This window comes from Sinohyriopsis cumingii, chromosome 15, assembly GCF_028554795.1.
Source record: "Sinohyriopsis cumingii isolate HCF-2022 chromosome 15, ASM2855479v2, whole genome shotgun sequence".
NCBI lineage: Eukaryota > Metazoa > Mollusca > Bivalvia > Unionida > Unionidae > Sinohyriopsis > Sinohyriopsis cumingii.
In genome coordinates, this window is record NC_142975.1 from 129,948,824 (window position 1) to 129,973,098 (window position 24,275).

Genomic DNA, 24,275 nt, shown 5'->3' on the forward strand with positions numbered 1-24,275 from the left:
ACCGTCCACCTTTTTTAATATTGGTCTATGGTCACTCTTTGAAAATTCTCGACCTCGTGTTATATCATGCTTGAAAGTTGAATATTTTTTACATATGGTTATATATAAATGTGTTGTGAACATTCAACTTCAAGAATAAATTCAATTTTTCTATGTTCCAGGTGCTTCTGAAGACTTTGTGCCTTTTATCACACGCCCCCTAACATATTTGCATGAAATAGCGTAATCATGAGTCATACCAAGTTGAAATAGTATGTTACTCTTAAAATAAATAGTTTATATTCATTATATTGTTTTTGTACATATATACATTGATCTGAAATCACAGTTTAGTAAATAACAATGGCTATTTTATAATTTAGTTATCATAAGATATATTTGGTCAGTTTTCATAGCTATAAAATAAAATCAGTGACAAAAGAACAAACATAAAAATAACTTACTTTGAATACTTCCACAATTCTACTTCTGTTTGTAGTTTTTCACCTCATGAAACAAACAACCCTGAAGAGAAAACAAATTGTATATTGATCAGGAAAACATGATATAATTTGAAAATGCTGCAGTCTGAACTTGCAAAAATTATATTTCTCTATTTAAAAATTTGACAATAAATTTATTGTTGAACATTTGTGCATGAATTTGCTATTTTGAATTTTTGGCATTTTACTTGCCTTTAGCAATATTGATTTTTGACTCGAGATAATGAAGTTAATAACTGGTCAATCACTCACTTTTATAACTTGTTTAAAGTGGTTTATAATACTGCATTTGACAATCAACATTCACGAACAAAACTTGTAAAATGTAAAACAAAACATGAAAATGTAAAATAAACTTGATCATGTGGATATAAAAGATCTTGGAACCTGTAAAAATAAAAAAAATGTTAAAAAAAGAGAACTAAAAGCTAAACTGCAAAAGGTTGTGTTACAAACATGAGAAATGTTTGCATGAAGGGTTAGTATTATTAATCAATACAATCATAACATCGGCAAATATTCTGGAACCTGAAACAGAAATCTGAAATGGAATTTGAAGCAGCATAAGAAAATGTAACTGGTAAATATTCCAAATGATCATGCCTCTACCATGGTAACCAAATGATTATGCTTCTACAATAACATGAAATGATCATGCTTTTGCCATAAACATGAAATGGTCCAGCTTCTACCATAAACATGAAATGATAATGCTTCTACCATAAAAACGCATTAATGTAACTGGCAAGAATTGTCAAGCTTCAAGAAAACTAAAAACTGAACAATACACTGTTTGGAATAGTTGGTTATACGTTACGCAAATAAGATGTATCTACAGTATTTTTGATTCAAATATGCTTTCTACAAAAAATCTCAGCATACATGTATACACATATAAAATGTTCCAAATGTAGCAATGGTTGAACAGACAAGTTATATCCACTGGACTTGTCTTCAGTAGCACTAAAACAATCCTCAGTAAGTAACAAGTACCAATACAATTCTCTTACGGGGCAATCACCATAAACTGAACAAAAATCCAATCAGATAAAAATGAAAGTTCAATAAATTTAGTCTTCAGTGACACTTGATACTATCCTAGGAAAGCTGCAAGTAAAATTTAGTTGCGAGTCAGTTCCCACAAACTGAACAAAAATCCAGTTATAAAATATATTTCCATAATATACCCTAAGTAGAGGCAACCTGTTTGCCGTGGGTTGCGTCCCGTGTCGGGGGAGGAAAGGATCATGGTAGTTGAGCAGAGGCTTTCCATGCAATACACTACTTTGGCCTCTACTTCTCTTAGACGGGTGGTCGAGATGGACCCGGTTCCGACAAATCGGCTGGTCACGCCGAGCCCTAGGAAGTCTTTATTTACTCTCTCACCTTCTTTATCTGTCTCCTTGTATCTCTCTTGATACCACCGTTGCCCTTATATTCTATTCCTTTATGTTTCCCTTTTCCAAGTCTTAGAAGACTTCCTAGAAGGCGGTGGCTTAACGGATCAAGGGGGGGGGGGTAATTTTACCGACCTTAGAAATTGGCGACTTCAAGGTCAATCAAAGGTAATTTTATCAACTGAGTATGGCATCTGTGTATCCCTGGCACTTGAAAAGTGTCCCTTTGTTGGGCTCCTTGGTGGGTGGGGAGCACGGGTGCTGAATTTTTAATCTAGCCAATCATGGATAATTCCAAAAAAATCAAAATAAAAGATTGAAACCCTTATCAGAGTCTGACGAAGAACCATGTAGTGTGGAGTCATTTCCACGCTTCATGGTCATACAGTCAAAAGATGCCACGAAACCTCTTGCCGCACTATCTCCATTTGTCATCGAAAAGACTATCACAGGATCGATTGGCACACCTAAAAGTGTTAAAAATTTGAAATCGGGTTGCCTTCTTATTGAGTTTGAGCGACGAGGTCAATCAGACAATATCAGGAAAGTGAAAACGTTCTTTGATATCCCAGTAACCTCATACGCTCACGCCACACTGAATACGTCCAAAGGTGTGATTCGCTGTCGTGATTTAGCTGGAGTCACCGACGCTGATATCATCGAAGGAATGAAAGATGAAGGTGTCATTGCAGTCCGACGAATACGTATTAAACGTAATAACAATCTGCAGGACACCAACACCACTGTACTCACCTTCGACAGGCCAACTGTACCCAAAGTGGTAAAAGTTGGCTTTTTGCAAGTAAAGGTAGAGATTTACATTCCCAACCCCCTTCGGTCTTATAAGTGTCAAAAATACGGCTATCACGAAGACCGCTGATCTAAAACCCAAATATGTGGCCAATACGGAGAAAATTCTGATCAGGAAGCTGACTGTAGAGTAACTCCGCATTGTGTCAACTGTGGAAAAGAGCACCACGCAAATTCCAAGGATTGCGATACCTGGAAACAGGAGAAGGAAATTCAGAGAGTAAAGTACACAAATAATATTACCTATCCAGAAGCCAGAAAACTTGTACAGGCGAAAACAGCCCATCCTGGCCCATCCTTCTCCACTGTAGTGAAGAGCAATCCTAAAACAACGAAGGACGCTCAAACACAAATAGAAGCACCCGATTCAACACCAAATTCAAACACCCCCCATTACCAAACTCAGAAAAACACGGCATCAATTCAGACTACATTTAATAATACCCAACCGCCGAAATCACCAAAAAGTAAAAAATCTCACGGAAACAGACAACAAAAGGGGTCAGATGACCCCATCAGACTTTATAACAGGTTTGGATACATTGAGAGCATGGATGCAGAAGAATCTGCTCTATGCGCTCTAGGTAGCTCCAGACCTAACAACAAAAAATTCACCCCCCTACTTCCTCCAGAGAAATAACCAAAGAAATTCCCACTGCGAGAGGTCTAAACTAGCTCCACAGTCTTTAATTTAAATTTATAATGAAAAACACTATCATACAATGGAATTGTCGAGGACTTGAAGCAAATTACAATGATATTCTCCTGCTTTTAAACGAACATGATCCTGCGGTACTATGCCTTCAAGAAACATTCTTGAAAGATACGGACAATATCACATTTAAAAACTACTCCCTGTTTAACCCCTGCTCTCCAAATGTTGATAGGGCATCAGGAGGAGTTTCTGTTATTGTGAACAACAGAGCTCCTCATAGCTTCATTCTTTTAAATACCAATTTACAAGCCATTGCTGTAAGCGTCACTCTACATCGAGTGATTACATTTTGCTCTATTTATTTACCACCAAACACTGACCTAGTACCAAAGGAACTCGACAGTCTTGTTCAACAGCTTCCCGCACCCTTTGTTTTACTCGGGGATTTTAATGCCCATAACATTTTATGGGGATCAAATCATGTAAGTGACAGAGGTCACGAAGTTGAAGACTTTATTTCTAGACACGATCTGTGTCTATATAATATCGAAACACCTACATATTTACACCAGGCACGGGTACATACACATGCATCGATTTGACAATTTGTTCTCCTTCTCTGCTTTTGGACTATGAATGGAAGGTCGCTGATGACCTTTACAGCAGCGATCACTTCCCAATCTCCCTTGTAAATCATAACTCTACAATTGATGAAGTAATTCCACAATGGAATTTAAAGAAGGCCGACTGGGCAAAGTTCGAAACACTCTGTAAAACCAGGCTGAATGAGGATACAGTTTTCAATGTTAACGACCCTATTCAGCATTTTACATCTATTTTAACCGACATTGCAGAAGAATCTATCCCCAAGTCCTCAACAAACTGTAAAAGAACCCTAAAACCTTGGGTCACTAAGTAATGTAAGGGAGCCATACGGCAACGCCGAGAAGCCTTGAAAAAATTTGACAATCAACCGACGCCCGAGAATTTAAGTAAATATCGTATTCTCCGGGCCAAAGCTCGCCGCACAATCAAAGAAAGTAAACGAGCATCATGGATGAAATATGTTTCCTCTTTAAACTCTCGTTCCTCAATTAAGAAAGTTTGGGACACGATGCGCAAAATAAACGGAAAGAGAAAAGAATCCTTTCCGACATCTAAAAGTAAACAATAACATTCTTAGCTCAAAACGTGACATAGCAAATGTTCTTGCTGATACATTCTCTAAAAATTCGTCATCATCTAATTATTCCGAAGCCATCCAAAAATTGAAAACTCAAAAAGAAAAGTCACGTTTAAAATTCACATCCAACAACTCGGAAAGCTACAACTAACTGTTTTCACTATCAGAACTTATGGAGGCTTTAGACAAGGCCCATGATACTTCCGCTGGGCCTGACAAAATACATTACCAGTTTTTAAAACATCTTCCAGAATCATCTTTAACATCTCTTTTGAAACTCTTCAATGATTTATGGATTACTGGTAACCTACCTAAAATATGGAAAGAAGCAACAGTAATACCAGTTCCCAAACCCGGTAAAGATAACGAAGATCCTACCAACTATCGACCTATTGCACTGACAAGTTGCATGTGCAAAACAATGGAACGAATGATCAATTCTCGGCTTGTATGGTACCTGGAAACTAACAATTTAATATCTCCTTTCCAATGTGGCTTTCGTTATGGACGGAGCACCAACGATCATCTGGTTAGACTAGAAACATTCATTCGCGATGCATTTATCAAGAAAGAACATTTAGTAGCGGTTTTCTTTGATTTAGAAAAGGCCTATGACACAACTTGGAAGTACGGGATACTAAAAGACCTGCACGATCTAGGTCTAAAAGGCCGTCTGCCCTCTTTCATATCCAACTTCCTCTCCGACAGAGAATTCAAAGTACGAGTGGGCTCTACTCTCTCAGATTTGCACGAGCAAGAGATGGGTGTGCCCCAGGGCAGTATTTTATCTGTTACACTTTTCAATATCAAAATTAATAACATCACTAAGTGTTTGACTCCTGGTGTGGATTGCTCACTATATGTTGATGATTTTCTCATATGTTATCGGTCAAAGCACATGCATACAATTGAAAGACAACTACAGCAAAATATCAACAAGATTCAAAATTGGGCTAGTACGAACGGTTTCAGATTCTCGAAATCAAAAACGGTATGTATGCATTTCTGTCAATTACGACGACACCACGATGAACCTAAACTCCTGCTGGACGGAACACCTATTCCAGTTGTTGAGGAAACAACATTTTTGGGTATTATCTTTGACAGAAAACTGACTTTTATTCCACACCTAAAAAACTTGAAAGCCAAATGCTTAAAAGCACTTGACCTACTTAAAGTAGTAGCGCACACTGACTGGGGTGCTGATAGAAAAGTCATCCTCAATTTATATAGAACGTTTATTCGCTCCAAACTAGACTATGGTTGCATTGTGTATGGTTCAGCCCGAAAGTCGTATCTTAAAATGCTTGATCCAATTCATCATCAGGGAATAAGACTGGCTCTGGTAGCATTTAAAACATCCCCGTGTGAAAGCCTTCTAGCTGAGGCGAATGAACCACCGTTATCACATCGTAGAGAAATGCTTTCCTCACAGTATGCTCTCAAATTAAAATCAAACCCTCTGAATCCTGCTTTTTCGGCTGTTTTTCAACCCAAATTCAAAACTTTATACGAAAATAAACCAAACGCCATACCTTCCTTTGGCATTAGAATGTCATCCAGCCTTGACACTACAAATATAGATCTTTCTAACATTCAGAAAACGTCCAGCTCCGAAACACCACCCTGGCTACTTAAACAACCAAAAGTACGTTTTACGCTACACGATGGAAAAAAATCCGACACAAACCCTTCTATCTTCCACAACTCTTACCAACTCCTCACCGAATTTAAAAACTATACCAGAATTTACACTGATGGATCAAAGGATGAGGAAAAGGCTGCTGCAGCCTTTGTTTGTGGAAATCACACAACGCAAGTTCGCTTACCAAATGGAGCATCAATTTTTACAGCCGAAATCAGAGCAATAGACCTTGCTCTGCAACATATAGAAAAGAAACATATTTTAAACAGTATCATCTTCTCCGATTAGCTATCAGTACTCCAGTCACTACACAATAGAAAACTGGAGTACCCATTATTGAAGGACATACTCGTGAAAAATACCCATATCATGGGTGTGTTTTTACTTGTATTGCTCCTTGGTAATAAACCTATTCGATACAGACGTTTTAATCATAGAACATTTTCTGTGGCGCTCTATAGCCATTAGGGCTGTCAAAAATCACGAAAAACCAACCCGGGTACCCGTTGCGAAATTTAACGGGTACCCGGGTACCCGTTAGCACATGAATGACATGTACAACCGTAGACCAACTAATTGTTATCCCCATTTCTTTAATATTTTATATGGCGATAGAGGCTAACCGTGTAATGCACTACTCGGTCTGATGCGTCCGCACCGATGTAGCTGCGAATGATCTGACCGCACGCTATTAATTAATAAATTTATTTAGAATGACCTTTGTACACAGATGGTACGTATAATCCAACTTTTAATGATCACTGTGATCAGCCGCGTTAAATCCTTTAGAACACTCACCTTTTTTAAAGTACAAGTCCTTGTTAGAACAGACCACGTTTATTCATCGGCTTTTGACCGCATATTTGAATTACCCACGCATGCGTGTAAAGCAGCTTTACCACATGTCAAGAGTAATGCGTTAAAACCGTCTTTGTGTGTGTGTGTGTGTGTGTGCGTGTGTGTGTGTGTGTACGAAGATTTCAAGGTGTCTAGGTAATAATTGTTCATAATATAAATTGTGGGATTTCTTCGACATGTGTGTTCGGAAATCAAAGGTATCCATCTGGATTTCATTAAAAGAGCACGCAATGTACCGATCATTTAGTACCCACAATCAATAGTTACCGTCTACAAAGAGGTTTATTACCTGTAGAACAATGCTATGTTTTAACCTTGGTATATAATGCCTCGGGGATAACGGTTTGTCCTGTTGCACAATGCCAATGAATTTTATTAATCCAAACAGACTCTCTGATGTATTGTTTATTTATATTAAGCAGGGATCTGGTTTCTAATTAAAGCCATAGCTGTCACACCTGTTTGAAGTGGTTGGCGAGTGTGGCGATTTTTGTTTACGGGTACCCGCGTTTACGTTTCAATACCCGGGTTTTTCAATACGGTCGGGTACCCGAGTACCCGTTGACAGCCCTAATAGCCATACCGTGCTAGAGCGCCGTAAGTCCATCAGTGATACATTGGCTTACAATTATCGTCCTCAAATGGATCCATTCACGCGAAAAACCAACTGTTAGAGAGGATGAGTGATATGAGATATGACCCGCCACATGTGAAGGTGCTTATGTTATCTTTATCCAGGAGATGATTTACCACGGTGTTATTGCACGGATGGAGGAAATAATACAAATGAAATTATGATAGTTATGGAATGACATATATGAGCTATTACGATTCGATGGTCATATCAGTTCCGACTCGTAAAGAGCTCGACCACCAAGCTTAGTAAAATTGAAGAAATATATTTCCATTTCTAAAATTCAGAAAACGTCCATCTCCGAAACACCACCCTGGCTACTTAAACGACCAAAATTACTTTTTACGCTACACGATGGAAAAAAATCTGAGTCAAACCCTTCCGTCTTCCACAACTGTTATCAAGAACTCCTCACCGAATTTAAAAACTACACAAGAATGTATACAGACGGATCAAAGGATGAGGAAAAGGCTGCTGCAACCTTCGTTTGTGGAAATCACACAACGCAAGTTCGTTTACCAAATGGAACATCAATTTTTTCAGCCGAAATCAGAGCAATAGACCTTGCTCTCCAACATATAGAAAACAAACGTATTTTAAACAGCATCATCTTCTCTGACTCACTATCAGTACTTCAGTCACTACACAATATAAAATTTGAGAATCCATTAATAAAAAGCACACTCGTTAAAAATACCAAGCTGAGTGTCTCCCACAATATAATATACTGTTGGTTACCTAGCCATATTGGTATTAAAGGTAACGAACAAGCAGATCGCGCTGCTTAAATGGCCCTTACTCAAGAACCATCTGTTTTTAAAAATACCGTATACTGATTTTGAACCTAGTGTCAGAAAGTCCTTATGTCAGAAGCGGCAGGCAGCATGGAAAGATGCAGTGAATAACAAACGTAACGCAGTTAAGCCAACTCTAGGAGAATGGACTCCTTCCAACAGAACCATGCGTAGGGAGGAGCTAGTCCTTGTAAGAATCCGAATTGGTCATACTTATATCACCAACTCCCACATACTAAAAGGTGAAGACCCACCAGAGTGCGTTTCTTGCAATGAATCATTCACTGTCAAGCACTTTATGATAGAGTGTTTTGACCTGTACCTACGCGCGATCAGTATTACAATGTGCATAATATGAAGGAACTTTTTGCTCCTATAAACATCACTGGTATTATAGAGTTCCTGAAAGGAGTGAACACTTGCTCTAAACTCTAACTTGTATGCTATCACCTTGTGCAGTTTTATGCAATATATATATACCATCCCTTTTTTAACACCTTTTCATCATTCTTCATTAACATACACCATTTACATCCCCCGTTGATCGGGAAGCTTTATTCTTCACCGTTACCATCTTATCGTTTTAATTTCAACTATTTGTTGTTTATATCGTTGGTCGATATGGGACTTTTTATAATTTTTAAAAGATTATAGATCTAACATTTTGTTTGGCGCTAAATAGCCTAACAGTGATGATGCGCAGTTAAAAATCAATCAATCAGTCAACCAAGAATATTATGTTCACATCAGTTACACCTTCCCAATCTTTTATTTGGAATATTTCTAATAAGCATGATAACATACCATCTACGGATACGATTCACAGATTTATCGAAGAAGTTTTCCTGTAGATTCTTTTCCGATATCAATTTACAACATGTCATCGCGAAAATGCTGCATTTTGATTCATTCAGTTACCACATTTCAAGATCTGAGATTAAGGATGCTGAGGCAGGCAAAATATATGGAAATCCAAGTTCTGGAAGCTTGGTATTTGAATTCTAATGTTGGGCCCTGCAGAAGAAGGAGAACATACCACTCTCCGCATCAGTTCGAACATCGGCTGTTTTCGCGCAGTATGTATGATGCATGTAGTGCCAGGAATATTGCTATCTTGGAAACGTCGACGTAGATACAGCTTCTCGTCTGTGGTCAATATTTCCGCAAAATAATTTCTGTCCATCAGGGCATATAGAATGGGATTCTGCAACCCATCGAACACTTCTTTCTTGTTTCGAGCGCATGGTTTAAGGTTTCTTCTACCACACTTATGTTATGCCCGATCATTGACAGCTTCATATATTTTCTCTTCCCTTGCGCAAAGTTTATCTTGCAGAAGTATAGCTGATGACAAGTCTTTGATTGACAACTGCTGTAGGACAGAACGTTCATTGTCTGTTATGAACTCCAAACATTTACTTGTTAGATCCGTCTCTTCGAGTGTCAGGACTTGCACCAATATATCACACACATTTTCGACGTATAGTGTAGGCCACTTTACTCCATATTGGTGTTAAAGGTAACGAACAAGCAGATCACGCTGCTAAAAGGTACCTTACTGAAGAACCATATGTTTCTAAAATACCGTATACTGATTTTAAACCTAGTGTCAGAAAGTCCTTATGTCAGAAGTGGCAGGCATCATGACATGATGCAGTGAATAACAAACTTCATGCAATTAATCCAACTCTAGGAGAATGGAGTCCTTTCTACGGAACCATGCGTAGGGAGGAGATAGTGATTGGAAGAATCCGAATTGGTCATATTTATCTCACCCACTCCCACATACTAAAAGGTGAAGACCCACAAGCCCACAAGAGTGCGTTTCTTGCTTAACTATTCACTGTTAAGCACATTATGATAGAGTGTTTTGACCTGCAACTTACGCGCGATGAGAATTACAATGTGCATAATACGAAGGAACTTTTTGCTACTATAAACATCACTACTATTATAGAGTTCCCTAAAGCAGTGAATATTTACTCTAAACCCATTTATGCTATCACCTTGTGCAATTTTATGCAATATATGTACCGTCACTTTTTTAATACCTTTTCATTATTCTTCATTATCATACACCATTTACATCCTGCGTTGATCGGGAAGCTTTATTTTTCACCGGTACCATCTTATAGTTTTAATCTCAGCTATTCGTTTTTTTTTATATCGCTAGTCGATATGAGACTTTTTATATTTTTTAAAAGATTAGACATGTAAGATTTTGTTTAGCGCTATATAGCCTAAGAGAACTGATACGTCGTTTAAACTAAACCAATCAATCAATCATTCGGCCACTTTTTATCCAAGAAATGCACATCTTTGTGCATAAAGTAGCGTGTGGATGACTTCCGTATGAATCGTATGACTCATGCTATTTTCATAGAATGTATGATAAACAAAGATTACCAGTAAGAGACGTGTAGTGTTTCATAGCAGATCCATAAAATGTTTGTTCATCAAGGTTCATGCTGGTCATATTATAGTCAAGAAATAATTAAGAAATAATTAACCACATTTATCACACACTAAACCTACAACCAATTCCCAACGTATTTTCTGATTGCATAAGTAGAAGTACAAGTTGAAGTCGAAATGTTTTTTGATTTATATTAAAATCTCTAAAATAGTATATATTCCTAAACTCGGTAGGGATAGGACAGATCCTACCAAATGCCGTCTAGTTGCTTGAAAGAAATATGTATGTAATGACCTTTTCGGCCCTATCACCACATTTCTTAATACCAGTGTTCTATATCTGAAACCTAATGACATACCATCTACGAATAATATCCAAAGATCCATCAAAGAGGTTCTCCTGTAGATTCTTTTCTGATATCAATTTACAACATGTCATCGAGAAAATGATGCATTTTGATTCATTCAGTTACCGCATTTCAAGATCTGAGATTAAGGATGCTGAGGCAGGCAAAATATATGGAAATCCAAGTTCTGGAAGTATTTGAATTCTAATGTTGGGCCCTGCAGAGCAAGGAAAACAGAAATTAGGAAACCTTACCATTCTCCGCATCAGTTCGAACATTGGCAGTTTCCGCAGTATGTATGATGCATGTAATGCCAGGAATATTTTTGTCTTGAAAACGTCGATGTAGATGCAGCTTGTCGTCTGTGGTCAATATTTCCGCAAAATAATTTCTGTCCATCAGGGCATATAGAATGGGATTCTGCAACCCATCAAACACTACTTTCTTGTTTCGAGCGCATGGCTTAAGCTTTCTTCTACCACACTTATGTTGTGCCCGATCATTGACAGCTTCATATATTTCCTCTTCCCTTGCGCAAAGTTTCTCTTGCTGCAATGTAGCTGATGACAAGTCTTTGATTGACAACTGCTGTAGGACAGAACGTTCATTGTGTGTTATGAACTCCAAACATTTACTGTTTAGATCCGTCTCTTCAAGTGTCAGGACTTGCACGAATATATCAGACACATTTTTCCCCCTGCGGGTCCGGGGTTGTAGAATTGGCCCGACGTGCCTCGCTACGTGTCGTAAAAGGCGACTAAGTAGAGGCAACCTGTTTGCCGTGGGTTGCGTCCCGTGTCGGAGGAGGAAAGGATCCTGGTAGTTGAGCAGAGGCTTTCCATGCAATACACTACTTTGGCCTCTACTTCTCTTAGACGGGTGGTCGGGATGGGCCCGGTTAAGACAAATCGGCTGGTCACGCCGAGCCCAAGGAAGTCTTTATTTACTCTTTCACCTTCCTTATCTGTCTCCTTGTATCTCTCTTGATACCACCGTTGCCTCTATATTCTATTCCTTTATCTTTCCCTTTACCAAGTCTTAGAAGACTTCCTAGAAGGCGGTGGCTTAACGGGTCAATCGGGGGGTAATTTTACCGACCTTAGAAATTGGCGACTTCAGGGTCAATCAAAGGTAATTTTATCAACTGAGTATGGCATCTGTGTATCCCTGGCACTTGAAAAGTGTCCCCTTGTTGGGCTCCTTGGTGGGTGGGGAGCACGGGTGCTGAATTTTTAATCTAGCCATCATGGATAATTCCAAAAAAAGCCATAAACGTACCAAAACTGGATCAGAGTCGGATGATGAGCCATGTAGTGTGGAATCCTTTCCTCGCTTCATGGTCATCCAATCGAAAGACGAGGCTAAACAACTTGCTGCACTATCGCCATTTATAGTCGAAAAGATTATACTTGGATTAGTCGGCAAGCCGAAAAGTGTCAAAAAGCTAAAATCAGGCGGCCTACTTGTAGAGTGTGAGCGAAAAGCACATGCTGAAAATATCTTAAAAATTAAAACCTTTCACGATATTCCAGTAACCTGTTTCGCCCACTCTACACTTAATACATCAAAAGGCGTCTTTCGTTGCCGTGACCTAGCAGGAGTCAGCGACAAAGAAATGGTCGAGGGCATGAAAAATGAAGGTGTCACTGCAGTTCGCAGAATTCGTATCAAACGAAACAACAATCTGCAGGACACCAACACTATTATACTCAAATAAGCCAACAGTACCTAAAGTGGTCAAAGTTGGCTTCCTACAAGTTAAGGTTGAGATATACATACCCAATCCCCTCCGATGCTACAAATGTCAAAAATACGGTCATCATGAAGACCGTTGCTCCAGAAGCCAAATATGTGGCCGATGTGGAGACCCCTTTCACCGGGAATCCGAGTGTAAAGCCAGTCCACATTGCGTAAACTGAGGAAAGGAACACCATGCTAATTCAAAAGATTGCGATACATGGAAACAGGAGAAGGAAATCCAAAGGATTAAATACACATCCAACATTCCTTATCCAGAGGCCAGGAAGCTTGTTCAAGCAAGATCACTCCCCGGGCCATTCTTCTCAACTGTAGTGAAGAGCAGCCAAAAAGCAACGAAAGACGCACAACTCAAACAAACCCACCTGAATCCCATTCCGACTCGAACATCCCGCACTACAAACCCCAGAAAAACTCAACATCGACACAAACAACATTCAACAATACTGCACCACCAAGATCACCAAACAGTAAGAAAAAGTTGCAAACAAATATAAAGCTGCACAATAGGTTTGGAGACTTGGAGGACATGGATGCAGAAGAATCTGCTCCATGTCCTCAAGGTGGCTCCAGACCTAACAACAAAAAATAAACCCCCGTACTTCCTCCAGATAAATAACCAAACAGATTGCCTCCGCGAAAGGTCTAACCTACCTCCAGAATCTTTAATATAAAGTTGTAATGAAGAACACCATCTTACAATGGAACTGCAGAGGACTTAAAGCCAACTAAATGATATTCTTCTGCTTTTAAACGAACATGATCCTGCTGTACTATGTCTTCAGGAAACATTTTTGAAAAATACGGATAACATCACACTTAAAAACTACTCCCTGTTTAACAACTACTCTCAAAATGTTGACAGGGCCTCAGGAGGAGTCTGTGTTATTGTAAACAACAGAGCCCCTCATAGCAGCATACCTTTAAACACAAATTTACAAGCCATTGCTGTAAGCGTCACTCTACATCGAGTGATCACATTTTACTCTATTTACTTGCCACCAAACACTAAAGTAGTACCAAACGAATTAGACGACCTTGTTCAACAGCTTCCCGCGCCATTTGTTTTACTCGGGGATTTTAATGCCCATAACATTTTATGGGGATCGAATCATATAAGTGACAGAGGTCATAAAGTTGAAGACCTTATTTCTAGACACGATCTGTGTCTATATAATACCAAAACACCTACATATTTACACCCAGGCAACCCCCGTACTTCCTCCAGAGAAATAACAAAACAAATTCCGTCTGCGAAAGGTCTAACCTAGCTCCACAATCTTTAATTTAAATTTATAATGAAAAACACTATCATACAATGGAATTGTCGAGGACTTAAAGCAAATTACAATGATATTCTCCTGCTTTTAAACGAACATGATCCTGCGGTACTATGCCTTCAAGAAACCTTCTTGAAAGATACAGACAATATCACATTTAAAAACTACTCCCTGTTTAACACCTGCTCTCCAAATGTTGACAGGGCATCAGGAGGAGTTTCTGTTATTGTGAACAACAGAGCTCCTCATAGTTTCATTACTTTAAACACCAATTTACAAGCCATTGCTGTAAGCGTCACTCTACATCGAGTGATTACATTTTGCTCTATTTATTTACCACCAAACACTAACCTAGTACCAAACGAACTCGATAATCTTGTTCAACAGCTTTCCGCACCCTTTGTTTTACTCGGGGATTTTAATGCCCATAACATTTTATGGGGATCGAATCATGTAAGTGACAGAGGTCACAAAGTTGAAGACTTTATTTCTAGACACGATCTGTGTCTATATAATACCAAAACACCTACATATTTACACCCAGGCACGGGTACATACACATGCATCGATTTGACAATTTGTTCTCCTTCGCTGCTTTTGGACTATGAATGGAAGGTCGCTGATGACCTTCACAGCAGCGATCACTTCCCAATCTCCCTTGTAAATCATAACTCTACAATTGATGAAGTAATTCCACAATGGAATTTAAAGAAGGCCGACTGGGCCAAATTCGAAACACTCTGTAAAACCAGGCTGAATGAGGATACCGTTTTCAATGTTAACGACCCCATTCAGCATTTTACATCTATTTTAACCGCCATTGCAGAAGAATCTATCCCCAAGTCCTCAGCAAACTGTAAAAGAACCCTAAAACCTTGGCTCACTAAGGAATGTAAGGAAGCCATACGGCAACGCCGAGAAGCCTTGAAAAAATTTAACAATCATCCGACGCCCGAGAATTTAAGTAAATATCGTATTCTCCGGGCCAAAGCTCGCCGCACAATCAAAGAAAGTAAACGAGCATCATGGATGAAATATGTTTCCTCTTTAAACTCTCGTTCCTCAATTAAGAAAGTTTGGGACACGATCCGAAAAATAAACGGAAAGAGAAAACACAATTCTTTCCGACATCTAAAAGTGAACAATAACAATCTTAGCTCAAAACGTGACATAGCAAATGTTCTTCCTGATACATTCTCTAAAAATTCGTCATCATCTAATTATTCCGAAGCCTTCCAAAAATTGAAAACTCAAAAAGAAAAGTCACGTTTAAAATTCACATCCAACAACTCGGAAAGCTACAACCAGCTGTTTTCACTATCAGAACTTATGGAGGCTTTAGACAAGGCCCATGATACTTCCGCTGGGCCTGACACAATACATTACCAGTTTTTAAAACATCTTCCAGAATCATCTTTAACATCTCTTTTAAAACTCCTCAATGATTTATGGATTACTGGTAACCTACCTAAAATATGGAAAGAAGCAACAGTAATACCAGTTCCCAAACCCGGTAAAGATAGTGAAGATCCTACCAACTATCGACCTATTGCACTCACGAGCTGCATGTGCAAAACAATGGAACGAATGATCAATTCTCGGCTTGTATGGTACCTGGAAACTAACAATTTAATATCTCCTTTCCAAAGTGGCTTTCGTTATGGACGGAGCACCAACGATCATCTGGTTAGACTAGAAACATTCATTCGCGATGCATTTATCAAGAAAGAACATTTAGTAGCGGTTTTCTTTGATTTAAAAAAGGCCTATGACACAACATGGAAGTACGGGATACTAAAAGACCTGCACGATCTAGGTCTAAAAGGCCGTCTGCCCTCTTTCATATCCAACTTTCTCTCCGACAGAGAATTCAAAGTACGAGTGGGCTCTACCCTCTCCGATCTGCACGAGCAAGAGATGGGTGTGCCCCAGGGCAGTATTTTATCTGTGACACTTTTCAATATCAAAATTAATAACATCACCAAGTGTTTGACTCCTGGTGTGGATTGCTCACTATATGTTGATTTTCTCATATGTTATCGGTCAAAGCACATGCATACAATTGAAAGACAACTACAGCAAAATATCAACAAGATTCAAAATTGGTCTAGTACGAATGGTTTCAAATTCTCGAAATCAAAAACGGTATGTATGCATTTCTGTCAATTACGACGACACCACGATGAACCTAAACTCGCGCTGGACGGAACACCTATTCCAGTTGTTGAGGAAACAAAATTTTTGGGTATTATCTTTGACAGAAAACTGACCTTTATTCCACACCTAAAAAACTTGAAAGCCAAATGCTTAAAAGCACTTGACCTACTTAAAGTAGTAGCACACACTGACTGGGGTGCTGATAGAAAAGTCATCCTGAATTTATATAGAACGTTTATTCGCTCCAAACTAGACTATGGTTGCGTTGTGTATGGTTCTGCCAGAAAATCGTATCTTAAAATGCTTGATCCAATTCATCATCAGGGAATAAGACTGGCTCTGGGAGCATTTAAAACATCCCCGTGTGAAAGCCTTCTAGCTGAGGCGAATGAACCACCGTTATCGCATCGTAGAGAAATGCTTTCAGCACAGTATGCTCTCAAATTAAAATCAAACCCTCTGAATCCTGCTTTTTCGGCTGTTCTTCAACCCAAATACAAAACTTTATACGAAAATAAACCAAACGCCATACCTACCTTTGGCATTAGAATATCATCCAGCCTTGACACTACAAATATAGATCTTTCAAAAATTCAGAAAACATCCATCTCCGAAACACCACCCTGGCTAATTAAACAACCAAAAGTACGTTTTACGCTACACGATGGAAAAAAATCCGAAACAAACCCTTCTATCTTCCACAACTCTTACCATGAACTCCTCACCGAATTTAAAAACTACACGAGAATTTACACTGATGGATCAAAGGATGAGGAAAAGGCTGCTGCAGCCTTTGTTTGTGGAAATCACACAACGCAAGTTCGCTTACCAAATGGAGCATCAATTTTTACAGCCGAAATCAGAGCAATAGACCTTGCTCTGCAACATATAGAAAAGAATCGTATTTCAAACTGTATCATCTTCTCCGACTCGCTATCAGTACTTCAGTCACTACACAATAGAAAACTGGAGAACCCATTATTGAAAAACATACTCGTAAAAAATACCGAGCTGAGTGTCTCCCACAATATAATATACTGTTGGTTACCTAGCCACATTGGTATTAAAGGTAACGAAAAAGCAGATCGCGCTGCTAAAATGGCCCTTTCTCAAGAACCATCTGATTTTAAAATACCATATACAGATTTTAAACCTTGTATCAGAAAGTTCTTACGTCAGAAGTGGCAGGCATCATGGAATGATGCTGTAAATAACAAACTTCATGCAATCAAACCAACTCTAGGAGAATGGACTCCTTCCTACAGAACCATTCGTAGGGAGGAGGTAGTCATTGCAAGAATCCGAATTGGTCATACTTATATCACCCACACCCACATACTAAAAGGTGAAGACCCACCAGAGTGCGTTTCTTGCAATGAACCATTCACTGTCAAGCACTTTATGATAGAGTGCTTTGACCTACAACCTACGCGCGATCGTTATTACGTTGTGCATGATATGAAAGAACCTTTTGATAATATAAACATCACTCGTATTATCGAGTTCTTGAAAGCCGTAAATATTTACTCTAAACTCTGACTTTTATGCTATCACCTTGTGCAGTTTTATGCAATATACATTCCGTCCCATTTTAATACCTATTCATCTTTTTTACATCTCCCGTTGATCGGGAAGCTTTATTTTGCACCGTTACCATCTTACCGTTTTTAATTTCAACCATTTGTTCTTTTATATCGCTGGTCGATGTAGAACCTTTTATAAGTTTTAAAAGATTATACAAGTAACACTTTGTTTGGCGCTAAATAGCCTAAGAGTGCTGATGCGCCGTTAAAAAAAAACAATCAATCAATCAACACCCAGGCAAGGGTACATACACATGCATCGATTTGACAATTTGTTCTCCTTCGATGCTTTTGGACTATGAATGGAAGGTCGCTGATGACCTTCACAGCAGCGATCACTTCCCAATCTCCCTTGTAAATCATAACTCTACAATTGATGAAGTAATTCCACAATGGAATTTAAAGAAGGCCGACTGGGCCAAGTTTGAAACACTCTGTAAAACTAGGCTGAATGAGGATACAGTTTTCAATGTTAACGATCCCATTCAGCATTTTACATCTATTTTAACAGACATTGCAGAAGAATCTATCCCCAGGTCGTCAACAAATTGTAAAAGAACCCTAAAGCCTTGGCTCACTAAGGAATGTAACATTTATTCGCGATGCATTTATTAAGAAAGAACATTTAGTAGCGGTTTTCTTTGATTTAGAAAAGGCCTATGAGACGACATGGAAGTACGGGATACTAAATGACCTGAACGATCTAGGTCTAAAAGGCCGTCTGCCCTCTTTCATATCCAACTTCCTCTCAGACAGAGAATTCAAAGAACGAGTGGGCTCTACCCTCTCCGATCTGCACGAGCAATAGATGGGTGTGCCCCAGGGCAGTATTTTATCTGTGACGCTCTTTAACATCAAAATTAATAGCATCACCAAGTGTTTGACTCCTGGTGTGGATTGCTCGTTATACGTTGATGATTTTCTAATATGTTATCGGTCAAAGCACATGCATACAATTGAAAGACAACTACAGCAAAATATAAACAAAATTCAAAATTGGGCCAATGCAAACGGTTTCAAATTTTTGAAATCAAAAACGGTATGCATGCATTTCTGAAAGCTACGAAAACATCACGATGAACCGAACCTCACGCCGGATGGAACACGTATTCCAGTTGTTGAGGAAACCAAATTTTTAGGTATAATCTTTGACAGAAAACTGACCTTTAATCCATATCTAAAGAACTTAAAAGCTAAATGCTTAAAAGCACTTAACCTACTTAAAGTAGTAGCGCACACTGACAGGGGTGCTGATAGAAAAGTCATCCTAAATTTATACAGAACGTTTATGCGCTCCAAACTATCCCCCTGCGGGTCCGGGGTTGTAGAATTGGCTCGACGTGCCTCGCTACGTGTCGTAAAAGGCGACTAAGTAGAGGCAACCTGTTTGCCGTGGGTTGCGTCCCGTGTCGGAGGACGAAAGGATCCTGGTAGTTGAGTAGAGGCTTTCCCTGCAATACACTGCTTTGGCCTCTACTTGTCTTAGACGGGTGGTCGGGATGGGCCCGGTTCCGACAAATCGGCTGGTCACGCCGAGCCCTAGGAAGTCTTTATTTACTCTCTCATCTCCTTTATCTTTCTCCTTGTATCTGTCTTGATACCACCGTTGCCCCTATATTCTAATCCTTTATCTTTGCCTTTTCCAAGTCTTAGAAGACTTTCTAGAAGGCGTTGGCTTAACGGGTCAATCGGGGGGTAATTTTACCGACCTTAGAAATTGGCGACTTCAGGGTCAATCAAAGGTAATTTTATCAACTGAGTATGGCATCTGTGTATCCCTGACACTTGAAAAGTGTCCCCTTGTTGGGCTCCTTGGTGGGTGGGAGCACGGTTGCTGAATTTTTAATCTAGCCAAAATGGAAATTTCCAAAAAAAATCAAAATAAACGTACGAAAACTTTATCTGACTCAGACGACGAACCATGTAGTGTGGACACATTTCCACGCTTCATGGTAATACAATCTAAAGATGCCGCAAAATCCCTTGCTTCATTCTCTCCGTTTGTGATCGAGAAAACAATTACAGGCTTGATTGGTACGCCAAAGAGCGTGAAAAAAATGAAATCGGGTTGCCTTCTCGTGGAATGTGAGCGACGAGGTCAGTCAGACAATATCGGGAAAATAAAAACTTTCTTCGATATTCCATTGACCTCATTCGCTCACACCACACTGAATACGTCCAAAGGCGTGATTCGCTGTCGTGACTTGGCTGGAGTCACCGACGCAGATATCATCGAAGGAATGAAAAGTGAAGGTGTCACTGCAGTCCGTCGAATACGTATCAAACGTAATAATAACCTGCAGGACACCAACACCATTGTACTCACCTTCAACAAGCCAACTGTACCCAAAGTGGTCAAGGTTGGCTTCTTGCAAGTGAAGGTTGACATCTACATTCCAAACCCCCTTCGATGTTACAAATGTCAAAAATACGGCCATCACGAAGACCGCTGCTCTAAAACCCAAATATGTGGCCGATGCGGAGAAAATTCTCATCAGGAAGCTGACTGTAGAGCAACTCCGCATTGTGTCAACTGTGGAAAAGAGCACCACGCAAATTCCAAGGATTGCGATACCTGGAAACAGGAGAAGGAAATTCAGAGGGTAAAATACACAAATAATATTCCCTATCCAGAAGCCAGAAAAATTGTACAGGCAAAAACAGCCCATCCTGGCCCATCCTTCTCCACTGTAGTGAAGAGCAATCCTAAAACAACGAAGGACGCTCAAACACAAACAGAAGCACCCGATTCAACCCCAAATTCAAACACCCCCCATTACCAAGCACAGAAAAACACGGCATCTACTCAGACTACATTTAATAATACCCAACAACCTAAATCACCAAAGAGTAAAAAATCTCACGGAAACAGGCAACAAAAGGGGTCAGATGACCCCATCAAACTTTATAACAGGTTTGGAGACATCGAGAGCATGGATGCAGAAGAATCTGCTCTTTGCGCTCAAGGGAACTCCAGACCTACAAACAAAAAATTCACGCCCGTACTTCCTCCAGAGAAATAACAAAACAAATTCCGTCTGCGAAAGGTCTAACCTAGCTCCACAATCTTTAATTTAAATTTATAATGAAAAACACTATCATACAATGGAATTGTCGAGGACTTAAAGCAAATTACAATGATATTCTCCTGCTTTTAAACGAACATGATCCTGCGGTACTATGCCTTCAAGAAACCTTCTTGAAAGATACAGACAATATCACATTTAAAAACTACTCCCTGTTTAACACCTGCTCTCCAAATGTTGACAGGGCATCAGGAGGAGTTTCTGTTATTGTGAACAACAGAGCTCCTCATAGTTTCATTACTTTAAACACCAATTTATAAGCCATTGCTGTAAGCGTCACTCTACATCGAGTGATTACATTTTGCTCTATTTATTTACCACCAAACACTAACCTAGTACCAAACGAACTCGATAATCTTGTTCAACAGCTTCCCGCACCCTTTGTTTTACTCGGGGATTTTAATGCCCATAACATTTTATGGGGATCGAATCATGTAAGTGACAGAGGTCACAAAGTTGAAGACTTTATTTCTAGACACGATCTGTGTCTATATAATACCAAAACACCTACATATTTACACCCAGGCACGGGTACATACACATGCATCGATTTGACAATTTGTTCTCCTTCGCTGCTTTTGGACTATGAATGGAAGGTCGCTGATGACCTTCACAGCAGCGATCACTTCCCAATCTCCCTTGTAAATCATAACTCTACAATTGATGAAGTAATTCCACAATGGAATTTAAAGAAGGCCGACTGGGCCAAATTCGAAACACTCTGTAAAACCAGGCTGAATGAGGATACCGTTTTCAATGTTAACGACCCCATTCAGCATTTTACATCTATTTTAACCGCCATTGCAGAAGAATCTATCCCCAAGTCCTCAGCAAACTGTAAAAGAACCCTAAAACCTTGGCTCACTAAGGAATGTAAGGAAGCCATACGGCAACGCCGAGAAGCCTTGAAAAAATTTAACAATCATCCGACGCCCGAGAATTTAAGTAAATATCGTATTCTCCGGGCCAAAGCTCGCCGCACAATCAAAGAAAGTAAACGAGCATCATGGATGAAATATGTTTCCTCTTTAAACTCTCGTTCCTCAATTAAGAAAGTTTGGGACACGATCCGAAAAATAAACGGAAAGAGAAAACACAATTCTTTCCGACATCTAAAAGTGAACAATAACAATCTTAGCTCAAAACGTGACATAGCAAATGTTCTTGCTGATACATTCTCTAAAAATTCGTCATCATCTAATTATTCCGAAGCCTTCCAAAAATTGAAAACTCAAAAAGAAAAGTCGCGTTTAAAATTCACATCCAACAACTCGGAAAGCTACAACCAGCTGTTTTCACTATCAGAACTTATGGAGGCTTTAGACAAGGCCCATGATACTTCCGCTGGGCCTGACACAATACATTACCAGTTTTTAAAACATCTTCCAGAATCATCTTTAACATCTCTTTTAAAACTCCTCAATGATTTATGGATTACTGGTAACCTACCTAAAATATGGAAAGAAGCAACAGTAATACCAGTTCCCAAACCCGGTAAAGATAGTGAAGATCCTACCAACTATCGACCTATTACACTCACGAGCTGCATGTGCAAAACAATGGAACGAATGATCAATTCTCGGCTTGTATGGTACCTGGAAACTAACAATTTAATATCTCCTTTCCAAAGTGGCTTTCGTTATGGACGGAGCACCAACGATCATCTGGTTAGACTAGAAACATTCATTCGCGATGCATTTATCAAGAAAGAACATTTAGTAGCGGTTTTCTTTGATTTAAAAAAGGCCTATGACACAACATGGAAGTACGGGATACTAAAAGACCTGCACGATCTAGGTCTAAAAGGCCGTCTGCCCTCTTTCATATCCAACTTTCTCTCCGACAGAGAATTCAAAGTACGAGTGGGCTCTACCCTCTCCGATCTGCACGAGCAAGAGATGGGTGTGCCCCAGGGCAGTATTTTATCTGTGACACTTTTCAATATCAAAATTAATAACATCACCAAGTGTTTGACTCCTGGTGTGGATTGCTCACTATATGTTGATTTTCTCATATGTTATCGGTCAAAGCACATGCATACAATTGAAAGACAACTACAGCAAAATATCAACAAGATTCAAAATTGGGCTAGTACGAACGGTTTCAAATTCTCGAAATCAAAAACGGTATGTATGCATTTCTGTCAATTACGACGACACCACGATGAACCTAAACTCACGCTGGACGGAACACCTATTCCAGTTGTTGAGGAAACAAAATTTTTGGGTATTATCTTTGACAGAAAACTGACTTTTATTCCACACCTAAAAAACTTGAAAGCCAAATGCTTAAAAGCACTTGACCTACTTAAAGTAGTAGCGCACACTGACTGGGGTGCTGATAGAAAAATCATCCTAAATTTATACAGAACGTTTATTCGCTCCAAACTAGAGTATGGTTGCGTTGTGTACGGTTCTGCCAGAAAATCGTATCTTAAAATGCTTGAACCAATTCATCATCAGGGAATAAGACTGGCTCTGGGAGCATTTAAAACATCCCCGTGTGAAAGCCTTCTAGCTGAGGCGAATGAACCACCGTTATCGCATCGTAGAGAAATGCTTTCCGCACAGTATGCTCTCAAATTAAAATCAAACCCTCTGAATCCTGCTTTTTCGGCTGTTTTTCAACCCAAATACAAAACTTTATACGAAAATAAACCAAACAACATACCTTCCTTTGGCATTAGAATATCATCCAGCCTTGACACTACAAATATAGATCTTTCAAAAATTCAGAAAACATCCATCTCCGAAACACCACCCTGGCTAATTAAACAACCAAAAGTACGTTTTACGCTACACGATGGAAAAAAATCCGACACAAACCCTTCTATCTTCCACAACTCTTACCATGAACTCCTCACCGAATTTAAAAACTATACCAGAATTTACACTGATGGATCAAAGGATGAAGAAAAGGCTGCTGCAGCCTTTGTTTGTGGAAATCACACAACGCAAGTTCGCTTACCAAATGGAGCATCAATTTTTACAGCCGAAATCAGAGCAATAGACCTTGCTCTGCAACATATAGAAAAGAACCGTATTTTAAACAGTATCATCTTCTCCGACTCGCTATCAGTACTCCAGTCACTACACAATAGAAAACTGGAGAACCCATTATTGAAAAACATACTCGTAAAAAATACCGAGCTGAGTGTCTCCCACAATATAATATACTGTTGGTTACCTAGC